Raw genomic sequence first — 16433 nt, 5'->3', positions numbered from 1 at the left:
GTTAGCAACTTGTTTCCAAGATCTTTATAACATCCCACATTATAAGTAGTGGCATGTGACAAACAAGACAGTAAACTAAAGAGTATGTGTCATGTTTCTAGTGGAGACTGCTGTATAGCTTCCTCTGCCCTCCTTGGATCCTCTTTAAAAGAAAAGGCAAAAAGCAGAGAAGTGTCCTTTTCCTTTATGAAGCTGTCTGCCTTGATGCCTTTGTTAGATACTTTAAGGACTGAGATTGTTAAAAAAAAAACCACCCCACATGAATTTCATCAGTAACAAGAACCAAAGTTATGTCAGTTACAGCATGGAGATATTTTTCTTAGCTGAGACAAACTGAGGGATATTAGATATCCAGCCTACTGCCTGGATATCTAATATTCTTTATGCTTTTGCTAGAGATGTGTGGTTTTGACAGCTGCAGAAATTAAAAAGGTTATTACCATTAATTATCAGGTATTAAACAAGATTATGCTTGTAAAATAATATCAGCAAAGTTGAGGGTGAACAAAGAAGTTAGATGTTTTGCCTGTTTGTTTTAAAGAACCGAGGATAAGTGGGTGGTCCAATGTTGGAAAGACTATAGCAAGATTCAATTCAATCATTCACCTTGAAAATTCAGAGATGGGTGGTCATTGATAAGTGAAATGAGGATGTGAGCAAAAATAAACATAGGTGGAGATACAAGTCTCTGCAACACAGTAGAATACAGAGTACAACTGACTTTTCAGAATACATAGGAACTACAGGAAGCATGAACAAAGTGAAACTTCAGATTAAATTAGCTGACTCATATTCTTGGGCTCTCTACAGACAATTGAAGAATAAAGCTCCTGCAGAGAGAAAGTGATTACTTAGATTAGAGTACAAAATGAAACAATATCCTCCATCTCCAAGCTGTTCAGAAGAACAGATTACAATTTTATTACTCTGGCACCCAGAAACTCATGGTGTATTTGGTGCTAAATAGAAACTATTGCCCCTCTCCAGAGTTTAGAATCTCAATGAGCAAAGGAAAGAGTCAATGTCTGGACAACAGAGGGACAAAGAGGTTAAATTACATCCCTAAAGTTACACACTGAGTATAGGACAGAACTTAAAATAATAAAGTCTTGTCTTACATCCTGATCTGGACTGCATGTTCTGGTAAGCATGCAGCATACCATAAACAAGGAAGGGACTGAACAACCCTTCCCCTGAAACTGAAATCACTCCTGTCTTCCTTTAATGTGTTTTTTTCAAGGTGTGAAGAAGAAGCATCTGCTCTCAATTAAACTGAATCCTTTCAATTTTTCCTATTAGTTCAAGGAATAAAATAATAATAAATAATAATAAAATAATAATAAAATAATCACTTCAGCTTTGGTTTTTTCACCAGCCTACACAGACCCAGTGCCTCAGAGTTTTTAGCAACTGCTGAACTTCACTGAGTCAATCATAATGCTCTGTATTTCTCCTTCACTTGTGGGAAAAGACATAGGAAACTGGAATTGCACACTTTGAATATACACCTGTTTCCCAGGGCTTAGATTTGTTGGTGGAATGGACTGAAATAAGAACCTCAGGGCAGGCTTTCTTCCTTGACTTAGCATGTAATGTACTGTCTTGCCAGACTTTATCACCCAAACTTCAATTTCTCATATCTTAGAGACACTATCGACACCAACATGAATACATTGTCTGCGCTATAAGGAGAACGTGGAATAAACATGCTCAGCTGAAATCTATCTTACAGAAACAAATTATACACATACCTCACTGTTTTTTAAACATGAGCACTCTTGGAGTTAGGATTCTGTTAAGAGCCTACAAACCAGCTGTTGTTACCAGGAATGACTATTACAAGGAATGACTATTTCATCCTAAATTGGTGGCTCTCCACCATAACCATCACCAAGTAGTTATCTTGTTGTCATCATATTGCAAATCTCCCACACCTTCTTGGTGATGTCTCGTGGGCAGCCCCTCACAGCACTGACTCCTTCTTCTTCACAGTACAGCAAACAAACTCCAGCTCTCTTCACAGCGCAACCAAAAAACTCCAGCTCTCTCCTCAACCAGCTAACCCACTCTTCTGTAACACTCATCTTCTTATTGAACACAGCTGTGGCATATTAAGGGCAGTCCCTAAACTTTGGTGATTAGTACAGCTGCAACTCCTCAGGTGTGAGACTACTTCCTGCACCATCTTTATTTTCCTACATTCTATCTCTCCACATTATCTGAGTCTGTGCTATGAACACAAAAAGCCATAATTCTGTAAAATCACAGAATTTATGACTCAAGCTGATGACTTTCTACAGCTCTGTGAAACTTCAAGCAGGATGCTTAGCCCTTTCTGCCTTTCCAATTCACCACCATGATTGTTACAAGAGCCTGCAAGTCATATTTTGACTTAAATGCAGCAGAACTGATCTGACCTATTTTAGAGAAGATAGTCTTTCAGCATTGTCACCATGTGGTACCAGATCAGTATTCTGTCTTTAGCACAATCATCCCAAGAAGTGGGAAGGAGGTTCAAGATGAACTGTTGTTAACTTAGTTGAAACTCCCATACATGTACTGCTGAATCACTGTGCTGTTATCAAGACAGCTACTATTTGTAGGGTAACAGTGTCTAAGGGCCCCAGGGACTCACCTGTGCTAGGTTCTGTATTTCTGTTTCCGCCTCCTGCCTTGCCAACCAACTCTCCATGCCCACTCTGAAAGATGTGAGGCACTGAACCAGCCTTTTAAAATGTCATTATGTACACTGAGGCCAAGATGATTGATGGGTGAGGTCTCCAGCTGGGAAGGAGCTTTGCTGGAAAGTCAGAAGCAGAACTGAGCCCAAGATGTTTACTTCCAAAGTGAAACTGGCAACTCTCTTGCTGTCTGCCAGCTCCACTCAGCACTCCACAAGTATTTCCGGCATTTTCTGCAGGAAGTAGCTTTGATGACTGATTGGAACTGCCTTCCCCATCTGGCAAGGCAGCTTCAGGGACCTGGAGCCTCTGGGAAATATGCTTCAAGACTTACCTTTAGTTTCTCGGCAGCACAGTTTTGTCTGGTAATGTGCTACAGCCTCTACTAGCCACTAGTGACACACCCTCATTCCTACACACTGCATTTCCAGCACCCCTTTCCTTTCAGGCCACTTTCCTTTTCCTTAAAGTCCAGGACTTTAAAGAGAAAGTCTGGACTTTAACTTCAGAAAATAATGTTTTGTTCAAAGGGAGGGAGTCTGAAATCCCCTCCCAAAAAATAGTTCTTTGTGGTAGGCCCCTTTATGCACAAGAAAATGTTTTGACTTCAGAGGGACAAACCAGGATGTTTAATGTGCTGAGCCCAGATCATTCTACTTGGCTTGCTTAGAAAACTGATGAATATACAGAGAAATTTCTAAACTAAGAACAAAAGCAAATAATTGATAAAGCATACCGAGATCTCAGCTTTAACCAGTATTTTCTTCCAGGCTCAAACAGCTTAAAATTCCTGCAGATACTCTTGACTTAAAACAATTTACACTCTTGAACTTCATCTCAGCTTAACACATTCTTCCTAAATGGATTCAAATATTATAAACTGATTGAGAGGAAAAAACTGTAAATATGTAGCAATCTGCAACTTCTCCAAGAATTTTCTGTCCAATGTAGTTTTTTTAGTGATCAGGTTTTGAACAGCAACAATTTAAAGGATTTTCTCCCCTTTAGGTATTTTACTGACTTTGCTGAAAATCCAATTAGAAAAAAATACATATATAAATATATGAACACCTATAAAACTAAATTGGACATCAAAGTTTTCCAGGAAAGAGACATTCCTGCTGAACTATTTTGGGTTTTGTAACAATTTTTATTTTATGACTCTTCACTTAAATTCTTTTCTAATCAAACCAGCATTTTTTTCGTTAATATTCTCAACTGGATGTAAAGTCGGTTTTTATTACAAGAATTTAATGAAGGAACCTTGTGCAGCTCTACCATCTTTATTTCTAAATAAAAAAAAAAATTCAGGGTACCTTAATAGCAGGCATGAGGGGAACACTGTACCAATGAAGATCACTTGCTAATACACAAGTAAGAGGTGAAGCTGAAGAATGACGATGCAAGTTTCCCAAGCAGTGAATTACAGCTTGCTTCTCTAACCAGATGTTGGGTATGTCCAGACAAAAAGATGTAGGCAGTTGGGATTTTTACTCTACCACACTTCACACAAGCCAGACAGCAGCCAGCTCTCCAAAAGCCATGTAACCATCTGAACATGGCATTGAGCCTAAGATAATATGTCTTGCTTTTCAGCACCAGCATATGGCTTCTGAATTGGACTTCTCCTGTTTGGTGGGCTGAAAAACTGGGCAAAGCAGATGCACACCTGCCATCATTCAGCCAGAAAAGCATCTCCTCAGAAGAATCATTCCCATTTCGTTTCCAAGTGGGCTATGATGCACTATGATGAAATATCATTTGATGAGGAAAAACTCAAGAAAAAATACATCTCAATACAAAATTCAGTTTTGCCAAGCAACACTGATTCCCACTAAAGTGCTTCATCCTCTTTATGTTCTTAAATGCATATTGTCAAAACAACAACCTGCATGAATTAGTTTTCTATGACACTGATGGATGACAAATACCTCATGGAAAAATTCTGAGCGGCTCTAAATTTAGCCCATGAGGTAAATTCCCATGGTAAAAAACTAGAATACTGGTGGTCTGTAACTTTTTGGTGAAATCTTTTTTTGTTAAAAATACATTAATGTCTTGGAAACAAAAATTATTTCTTTCAAGAGAAATTTATATGTGTTCTTAGATCTTGAATTGACTTCCTGGCCAAAACCACGCTTCTCTGAGTGGGTGTCTGAGTGGATAAGTGACTTGACCAACTTTAAGCTATGTCTTGTGACCCAGGAGAAGACATGCAGCATGGCATGGCTAAAAGGATTCCCACTACAGTTGGTTTGTAACACTTCCTTATGAGCTGAGAGTGAAGGAAACACAGCATTAAATCAAGTTAACACAAAAACCTATACTAACCTAAATAGGAATATATGATTAAATGAGTTTCCAGTTATAGCTAGTCCCCTAGGGAGGAATACATAAACAGTTAACTGGATTATCTTCCTCGAAGATTTAAGACTTCTAAAGAATGGTGGTAAGAAGGCAAAAGGAAGAATGATAGAGCAAAAACAACTACAAGATGTTCAGAGCAATTATGAAAACACCAAAATAAAAAAGATCTGATTTGTTTTTTCAAAGTAAAGTTTAGGTGTGGAGATGCTATACAGTAATAGCGTGAAACTGGGGGGAAAAAGTATTGTTCTGAAAATTATAGTAACAAAGCACAGGAGGTACGGAACCAGCATGAAAATGGAATTTGACTCCCATGAAATGCTCTTTTCACTCAAATCTGCCTTGCAGCACTGTGTCTGACAGACAGATTTCAGTAATTTCATTTGCTACTCTGTTTTCCTCTATTTTTTTGAATCTTAAGGAGTTTTACATTCATTCTTCTGACCTTCCTGGGCCCTTAAGAGGTAAATAGGCATTATTATCCCTGTTTTATGCATAGAAGACTTAATACACAAAAAACCGTGAATGAGTCACCAAGATCACACAACACTTCAGAGAATGCCTAGAACACCATCCAGGAGGCCTGACCGAGCATCCTCTTCTCACCACTTGACCAAATTTCTTCCTATTGTAGGAACTGAAAGGATGGAAGCCAATTAGCCACCTGTTTCATTGTTTGGCATTTTCAAGACATCTGATGTGTGCTAAGTGAAGTAATTGCCTTCACACACATAGGACCTCCTGCTACTCAAGAAGGTTGAAGTTTCACACATGACCAGGACCTTTCACTGTGTAAAACATAAATTGCACACATTCCAGACTTCTGTTTCTATTAAACAAATGTTTTGACTGGGAGCACTGATTCCATTTTACCTCTGTTGTTTCTGATTTCCTATTGCTGTTTCCTTTCTTTCCACTCCTCTTCCTCTTCCAACACTGGTGCCAACACACTGGCCACACACACACACACGTCATGGTTGTTAGTAGCCAGCTGGCAGGTGGTGGATATTTTTCTTGCAGCATATGTATGTGTGGATGACTGCTCTTGCTGTGTGACTAACTTAGCTGCTGGCAGTGATTTTGGCTGGGGTATACTCTCTGGCATTATTTTAGTTCCAGACATTTGATGGGTTGACTCTCCTGTTTTGTTCTCCCAGACAGTATTTTTCAGCATTCTTTTTTTTCCAGCCTGAGACAGTCATGGCTGTGTGGATGTCTTTTAATGCTGTTTGCAGAGCTCCAGGCCTTTCTGTCATTTTATACAGCTGTGAAGGGAACCGTGGTGTGTAGGTATCTATGTGTGTATTCATGCGATATTGTTCATGGTCATGTGGCTCCCATTTTGAGTATGTGAATTTGCTTCTGATGTGGATGTGCATGCACAGCCCTATGCCCTCCTGGCTTTGAGTACATCTGTGCCTTTTGTGAATATCCTTCCTTCAATGTGTCCATTTGTCCAGTCTGTGTATACCTAAATTTCACTATGTGAATGGAAATGTATATGTAAATGTATATCTTAGTATATGCAGAAAAATAATTTCAAAAGTATTATTAAAGTAGCAAGTCAAACAGCAGATATGTGAAAATACTATAATTCAGTTTACCTGCTCACCCTGAATTCTAGCCTGCATAAAAATATCTGCTGAGATAATCAAAAATCATATCTATAGTTTTCTAATTCAATGCTCAAAGTGGACCTGCTCTAGGAAGACTGCATAGCAAATGTATACAAATTATCCAAAATTTGTTGCAATAACCGCCTCATTTATTGCCAAAATAAAATTTTAAAAAATTGAGGCAGATGATTACAAAATGAAGGTACTCTGAATCCTTGACCCATCACCTTATCCTTCCAGACTTCCCTTTGCAGTCTCTCAGGCACCTTGACTAATTTTTTATTCTGATTTCAGTCTCATTCTCCAGCCATTTCCAGTTTTCACTAGCTTTACATCTCTTCTCTTTCCAAAGAGAAATGTCAGTGTCAACACCAGAACTGTAAATGTAAGTTCCTTCTGCATTTGGCATTCTTCACTCACATGCCCACAATATCTATTCCTCTCTTTTCCCCCAAATATTTAAACAAATTCCAACGCATATAACTTCTACCTTCATTGTTAATGTGCAATGTTCGATGGTGAAAGCAATACACAACTGTCAAGAAGATAAGCATAAAAGTAGATTTCTACCATTCATATTATAAACAGTTAAAGATTCCTGTAGCACCTGAAATACAGACAGAATTTCTGGTTTTTTAAAAGCTCAGAAGAATAATTACTCCAACAAGTATGTGAAAAGCTATATGATGGTATATTCAAACAATAATGAATTTTTATGAAGTAATAGAAGACACCAAGATACATTCCTGAAAGACTTTGTTACAAAATTAGGTATTATTTTAAAAACCTTAAATACTTTGATTCTTGCTGGCAACATATTTTCTTTGAATAATGAAAACTATATCATATATGTGCTGCTAGTAAATGGTGACATCAATCAACAAGTAAGGATTATGGATGCACACTGAACCTGATGAGAAATGGACCAAGAAAGCAAAGAAACAACAAAAAAAAGAATCCTCAGTTCTCCAATCACAGCCAGAACAATCAGGAAAACATCCTGAAGAGACTACTACGGTTTCGCCTTGCAAACATACTGAAAAGACAGGAAACCAAAAAAGGGAAGAGCAGAGTAGCCCATGAATCTTGCCTACAAAAGCAATATCAAAGGCCAAAGTAAAAACACACAAATACAGTCCCCAGCTCATCACATGCACTCAGCTGACTGATGACCTCCAATGCTGTCAAGGACTGCAAGCACATAGCTCAATCCTATACTTGTTGAGAATAAATTAAAACAGTCCTAAAGAGTCTTAAAGTATTGGGTAAGTGCTATGATATTTCTTTAATGAATACACTTCCATGGGCTAGTTTGAGAGTTCAGTACTGTTTGAAAGAGGAACATAACAAATCAATGTTGGTTTGAGTACGCCAGACCTAGACCCTAGTGCTCTGAGTACTCACTTGTAGTCACCTGATAACAACAAGTCTTTTCCAGATTCTTCCACTCATCGGTCTCAGAGAAGAAATGTGGATGTATGCAAGGCATTAAAGCACAAGACAATTTATAGCCAGACAGTAAAATTACACTGGCAAGAAAGTTCCAGTGCTAAGTACATGGTTCAATGGAGAAAGTGTTACTGGCTAAACTGCACCAGTAACATTTAAAGAAACATTCAGGCCATTCTGCTAGGGTTTTTCAAAAGGGAAATCACTTATGTTTACTCTGGAACATTTTTTAGAAACTCTTACTGCTCATATACTACTATTAAAGCATACAAGTTTTTCTACTACATAGGCATTTTTCCTTAGCCTTGAAAGTACACTGGAAATATTATTGTTCAGAATGTAATATAATTGTTGTTTTCATTGCTATTAACAATATTTTTTTTTTTAACTGAAGATCTGTTATTGCAATTCATGCTGCACTAATTATGTCGCAGTTGCTTAAAATCACAGATTTCAGGAATCAGAAATGTGACTGATCACCCCAATCATAAATGCTATCCATTTAAAATTCTACACTGATTGCACATAATGTAACCTTTTGCAACTAGTTTCTTGATTTATGAATATTCTTTTCAATTGCTCAACTCATAAAAATCCTAACAAATACAAAAACAAAACCACATGGATTGTGCCTTAGTGAAGTCTAAATTTTAATACTTAAACAATATTTCTGGGATTTCCAAAATTATCTGTTGGCTGTAATAGTGATGCATTAGAAAGATTAACTAATTCATATTTCTGAAGTAATTAATTATCTTAATATTAAGATGTTTTTAATTTTCTCTATAAAGAGAAATCCATTGTCTTCAGTTTGGTACAGCAATACAAATTTAGGTTATCTCCAAATTTAAATACATTGTGCAGGGAAATTTTAACACATATCTGTATATTTTTTCCAATTACTTTACTTCAACCAGTTGGCCAAATAGGATCAAAAGTAAAAAAACCCATCATTATTCTATATTTTTCATACCTGTTTAAAATCTCAATTTTAAACCTATTAGAAAAATTTCATTTTTAAACCTATTAGACCTTCTTAGAAAACCTGTTTTAGATGGATGGAGCTAAAGATTTAAGTCCACAGAACACTAGCCACATAAATAGCTCTCATTTAGATCTTCCCAGCATATCACCTGGTATTTTACAGGCAGACCCCCTAATGCCACATATTGAGTTTTCAGTATAAACTTGCAAATGAATAAAATATTTACAATAGTTGAAAAGTCAAAAAGAAAAATTTTAGAAATAAAATTAATTACATCTTGAAATTAAAAATCCAGCTTTGCATTACGCTCAATTTGAATAGCTCTATGAAAACAAGACACCAAACACAAAATTAAGCAATGTGTCTTGTGATCTGAGCTAACTGAAATCATCCACAAACTTCATGCAATTACATTGAAATGCATCTGTTTGCAGAGCAAAGTAGAGAACAGAAGGAGGTGTAGTATATATTACAGACTACATACATATGCTGAAGATAGAAAAAATAATTTAGAAAAATCTATAAAACTTATTGCACAGGGTACAATATTTCATATAGAATATTTTCAGAAGAATGGTAAAAAGTTGAAACAACACACTGGATAAAAAGATACTTTGTCCCAGGGGCAAGTACTGTAGTGATCAATTACAGCTTGAACTGCAGAAACAAAATTAACTAACTTGATGGAAAGCACCACATTGCAATAAAATATATTATATACAGATGAACAGGAATTGAGAATGCTATTTATTTGAAACAGCAGGTATAATATACTGTACCTCTATACCTCCTGATGGAATATTTCTAAATGGGCTACCCATATTTTGCAACATGACTGCACGTTGATTTATGGAGCCAAAATAAATGATATGCTTCGCCAATAAAAATTCCTTGCAAAGGCAGCTTTTTCCATTTCATTTTAAAGTGAATATGAAAAGAATGACATACAGAGAACTTTTTTTTTTTTTAACAAACAGTGCTATGCAAAATACATGATACAGGTATGAAAATATGTTTGTATATGAGTACAAAAGTATTTTCTGCACTGAATCAGTTTTTGATACAGAAAATCACTTTGTACATATGCAGACAGCACATAAAGTCCTTCCTATCTGAGGGGTGGAAACAGTCAATGAAAACAATTCACTGTTTTGCTTCACAAGTTAATGAAATACCCTCAGTAATTCTGTGTTACTGTGTGCTAACACAGCAGTTCAGAGTTGGTGAGTTAATGGAGTGTAGGATCTATGGATGTGCAAGCTGCCTGCCATGGGACAGCGCACTGCAGGCAGCTGGTGCATGTAACACACATCCACCAAGTTATGCTTTACCTGTCATGGGGAGATGGCAATACCTGACACATCGATGGCGCTGACATTGTCAGCATGACAGTTTCATCATGCTCAGCTTCGATTTCACTTGCAGTGCTGCCATACAGCCACCGAATTAGTCAGGTGGAATGGTCACTAGCACTACACTAATTAAGTTTAGGCAGCAGTAATTCCCCATCCTTAGGGATATTCACAGCATCCAGTTTCAGTCATTGAACTTAGTTATCTGTGAATCCATTTCACATAATGCTGGACATGTAAAAGCCAGATGCCTCATCTTTCCAGTTAACTGTACCTTTAATCTGTGGGGGTCAACAACAGTCACATCCAGATTCCACAGAAATCAGTCTTACTAAAATAATTCCTTGACATGAACAGTGTTACAATAACAATAAGAGGAATGAATGCTTACTCACATTAGTCCTTTGTTGTTAATCATATGAAGCAAGCTGCACCAATTTAATTGGCCTAAGAGTAAATTATATTGCATGGAAAATTGTACACCAGTTATAGGAAAGAAAAAGATAAAAAACCTTTTCATGCTGAAAATAAGCAGAAGCATTAGATTAATTCAGCTCAGCACAAAACTTTACCCAGATCTAACTGAAGCCTCCATGCAGGTTCTGATGGAAAAGTTGAAAACATATATGGTGAAAAAGTTGGAGAGAATATATGGTATAAAAGTTGGAAAGAAATTTGGAGAATCTCAACAGAACTTAAAACTCTTCACTCAAACAATTCAGGTATTTTAATGGGACTTTGAAATCTTTTGAAGGAGAGTTGGACACTAAAAAAAAAATGATACTGTGAGCAGATGATCTTCCAAGCTATTCACTCTCAACTAAAGTGACCAGTTTCAACATGTCTGTAAAATCAGTACTGTAACATTTCTTCTGCTTCACTTCTGGCATCATAGAATAAACACCTTCTTCACCCTAGCAGACAAGTGACATTATTATATTCATTCTAAGCAGCTTCTCTCCCTGCATTGCACCAATATCATATTGTATCATCCCTTTCATCATTCAATCCCATGGCATTCTCTACCTCACTTCTTCCTATCTCCCCTTATCCCAGCTCCTATTCCTCTTTGCTCTGAAATAAAAGAATAAGCTTCTTTCTTCTCCTTCCTATCAGCGTGGGACACCTTCCTTTGAGAAACTTGCTGCATAACTGGTCCTTCTCCTTTCTTCCTAGGGTGGAAGCTTTTGAAATCTTCCAGCTGGCATCATTGTCACTTACGATTACATGCCTTCTCATGAAAGGTCAACCACCATTCTAGAACCTTAAAAAGGCCATATGCCATGCCACTAGAAGGATATTCTATGCTCATTGTACTGTTGAACCACTTTTCACTGCAATAAAGCAGGGAATATTTAACAGTCATCTCAATATATTTTCAGTGATATTTATTATAAGTCTTTTCTGCTGTAAGAGCTCCTGCAGCTTTGGGTAATGAAGCAGAACTATGGAACTTACCAGCTCCCTTCAGAATAGTTCTCTGGAATCCTTATTTCTTCTCTGGGACTAAGGAGAAAAGAATGAGTGGAGTTTCTTTGGCAATGATAAAAAACCCCATGATGAACTTGTGTTCTCTGAATCATGAGTGTGAGTGATACTAAATGCAGACTGTTAGCAGGAAGATGAATGTATTAACAAAACATCTTTTGGGACAAGGGACCACGGACAAGCATTGGAATGCCTTGTGGTAAATACATCCCTTCTAAATGCATCATCATCAGAGATTTATTCCAGGTCTGGGTCTTGTTGCCATAACCCTGAAGTGGCTTTCAAGAACTTATAAAACATATGAGCAAATTAAGTGAATGCAGTAAATAATAATAAAACACTTTCCTTTTCCAAAGCTCTTTGATCCTAAAGCTCACAAGGAGCACAATTATATCATATTTAGGCATGAAACAATTTTGATTAGTGCCTACTTCGCTTTCTAAAATTCCTAGTATAGATACCACCTCCTTCTGAAAATGGCATTAGGAACAGAAACACCTGCATCTTAAGCTATCTAAATACCATTTAAAAAACAATACAAGTACGTAGATGCTCCACTAAATTTAAGTTACCTTACAGATTTCAGTTTAGTAGAAATAAAAGGCATTTAAAATTCCCACATGAGATTTTAACTGAATTACCATACTTATGAGCTTTTTCATGCAGAAAGAGATTCAAACAAACATCCTTACAGAACACTCTATCTTACAAACATGAAAAAGTCAGTGCTGCCCCTCATATATTCTAAGGAACTGCTTTCCATATTCCTCATTGTATTTCCCACTGTCCTTGAAGTGCTTGTTCCCCAGTCTAGTTTCATAGTTAAGTCTCTGTCAGCTGTGAATAGTGCAGTGTCCTACCACATTCTCTGCAACACTGCCATCCCTGGGAGTACTGCCCACCTCAATCTAACAACAGTTGGTGATTCAGTGATTTACAGATCTCATGGCCTGCAGACAGAGCAAATGCTGCCACCACAGTAAACTTCCTTTGTACCTATTCTTATACCTGAATATGCCAGCACTGCCTTTTAAAACAAATATACCATTCTCCATTCTGTAAAACTTTCAGTGTCAGCAACTGGTCAAAGTTGCTTTTCTTACTGCATTCTTTTCTTTACTGTTTCTTTACTGAAACTCTTCACCCTACTCTTTTATCCAGTGCTCCTTAATTTCTAGGACAGTGTCATTCAAAACACATTTTCTAATGGTCTCTCATCTGCAGTATTTATACAAACTACCATCTTCCCTTCCTGGAGAAGTCAACCCATAGGTGTCAATTCCAGTCCAGCCACTGTACTGAGAGCTTTGAAGCTGAATAAAACATGTCTCAAATCAAGACTGTGTTTAACTAGAAAGAGGCTGAGATGACTAAAGTGGGTAAGAAAGATGTATTAAGATAGTCTTTGTTATTCAATATTTCCTAGGGGCCCACACTGCAGATAGCAAGGAATTGCTACTGATTGTGGAAATGAGCCATGGCAAACTTTTAACGTGCTTTGTTATACTTTAATAGTAAAACCCATTAAACTATAAAAATGTAACAATGCTCATAAAAACTTGACACTCCTCACTAAAGATAGGTCTGCTGGAAGCTGCCTCTGCTCCAGAGCAACCCTGCTGAGCCACTTTACTAGGTCTCTGACTCCCAGCTCTGGGACATTGTGGCACCATGGCTCCTTTCAGCTCCCATGGAAGGAGCCTGACCCACCAAAAACACAAAGTAGAAGCTTAGAGCTTTGTTTCACTCCAAACTTTTACTGCCTGCTGCAGCCCTTTCCAATTTCAGAATACATTGCTTCGCTGTTTTACATCTGTCTCACTGAGCAGAACCACAGAGGTTAGACCTCGGTAAAGCCACAAGCCTGTTGCAGTCTTTGCCCATCTTGATACTTTCTAGGTAATGCCTGTTTCTCTAGGGAGGCTCTGGGAGACACTAAGATGCTCATAGCAAGGGTCTAGAACATACCTCCTAACCTTTGCAGGTTGTGCTGTATCACCTTAGTGTCAGAATGCCATACAATGGTATACTGAGCAATAGAGTATAGATATGTCTTCTATTTGTCTTTAAAATACTTTAAAATGTTAATAAAGAAACTAAAGTATTTTTCTAGGTATGGAACGTTCTTGTTTGTTTCAAGCCGCTATATAAAACAAACAAAGAGAAAAAACAGTAAGTCACTACATGTGATCTTTTCACAAAAGAAAGTGTGCCACACCTTGAAAATGCATCTAGCAAAGTTGATGAGGCCCTCAGTAGCCCTTTTTTAAGCAGAGCTCCTTCTACTGTTTGAATAAGTGCTGAAGGAACCTGCAACTCCTGAAATCCCCTGAAGGAGATGTGCTGCTGAACAACTGCAGCTAATACTTTATTGAACTGATTTTGAACTAGCCAGGTAAATCTGATGCCTCTCTGATGGGAAGATGTGAGGAAAGGGTCCATAAGACTGTCATTCACAATTGGAAATTACTTATATAATATTTTAAACAAGGCATTTAATGTACTGTAGAACTGTTAATAAATTTAGTAGTTTTGAGATCCCTTCTTTACATGCAAGTAATTTCTTTTTCAGAATCCTTCTGGAGAAGCTCAGGATGAAAGATCAAGCCAGATGAAGATCTGAAATCAGATTTAACATTTTATTTCATCAGCAGAGCTGCTCACATCTTTCTTAAAGTAACATAGTGATAACTCTGCAGCAGAGATACAGATCTTACTGAAAGTCTAGAGTTTACAAAGTACTTAATGTGATTCTGTTGGGCACAATCACACCTTACATGAAGTGCCTATACTTGATAATGCTACCATCATATTACTGTGAGAAATGCTGAAACGGGAATTTATTTTGCAAATTCACTTCTTTGCAAACAGCTTTGTAAGCATTCACTACCCAGACTGGTATGTATCACCCTTTCACTTTAGAAATCCAAGGCTGGATAAGACTAATTTTTTTCCATTTTCAAAGGATACGGAAGAAATAGGGCTGGGCAGAACACCAGGCATCCATTCCATGCTCCTGTCCCACAGAAGCCTCAATTTTACCTCATCCTTCATCACAGAAGTTTATCTTTCATACCCATGAAAAGCTCCAGCCTCTAAGACCATACATCTCTTTTAGAGCTTCAGGGTCTTTCAGGCAAAAAGTTCCATAAACCTTCTCAGTGACATTAGGAAATGAGCAGATTTGACACATCTACTCCATGCTGCTCCTACAAACATTGTATTTACGAAATTTCACAGGCATTATGTTCTTATGAATGTAATAAAATTTGGAATATAGGACCAAAAACCACCAAACAAAATGCTGAACACTATTAATGCATGAGGTATTTTCATCCTAGCTTCCCCCCCTAAAAAGTAGTCATTTCAAGTAAAATAACTTGTTCCCTGCATTTCTTATTTTTGAACATGAGAGATTAAAAAAAGATTAAAAACAGATAATGGCTTATATGCCTATACTTGTTAGGAATTGAGAGATTATGCCTATTTGAAAATCATATTGATATGCATAATATCATATTAGCATGAGTTAATAAAGTATGCCTTACCTATCCCACCAGGAATGCAGTACTACTGGCTTACAGAAATTTACTGGTGCTGGCATACAAGGTGGAAATAGATATGTGATGTGGAAATCGCTAGCATGTAAAGAAGCATGAATGTACAATGCCATTATGGATGAATAAATAAATTAGCATGCCATTAGATCAGTGTCTTTTTAATCCAGTACTGACTCACCCACCAATTAGTGATGGCAGATTTTTAAGTATCTGCTTGGTCCTTTTTCCCACTGATGTCCTGATAATCTAAAAAGCTACATTAGAAGAATAACTTTTCAGAGAAGAAATTTATTGAAGTCATATGCACTTATACCTCTCAGTATTGAAAAGAAATCTAGTGTTAGCATCATGATTCTTCTGTTCCAATATTTATTTACAAGCTTTTTTCATTAATTTGCTATAAATCAATTCCAAGTGAGTCTTATGGAACTTCTGGTATTTCTTCTTTCTGTGGAAAAAAATCCCTCTGCATAAGTTTGGGAGGAAGAGCTGGGCAAGTGTTCTTATAATTTCCTTCCTACAAGATAGGATCTTAAAGGTGTGTTTAACTCAAAACATCCTATGATTCAGTGATAGATGGTTTTAGATTCATACAAGAAATCTGTCAAGAATAGGCCTTATTTTTTTAATATCTATGTACATCTATGATTAATGAGGGTGAAGGACAATGAAATTTACAACTGAGAGTATCATAGATTAGATGCCACAAAATGCCAAGAACTAGTACAATAACTTACTTAGAATGATATTCCTATTTTTTTCCACTCAGATAATTCAAACTGCTCTAATTGCCATCTTCCTAATAGTTTAAGGGTTGTAAAATGTTAATGAAAAATTAGTGTGAGATTGATGAACAAAGCATCTTATTTCAAAGCTTAATTTTTCGATTTACAGGGAATGAGAATTTTGGTGGAGTTTCAACTGATGATTACTGT

This window comes from Fringilla coelebs (assembly GCF_963513975.1).
Source record: "Fringilla coelebs genome assembly, chromosome: 8".
NCBI classification, from domain to species: Eukaryota; Metazoa; Chordata; class Aves; order Passeriformes; family Fringillidae; genus Fringilla; species Fringilla coelebs.
Note: the sequence above shows the minus strand (reverse complement) of the source record.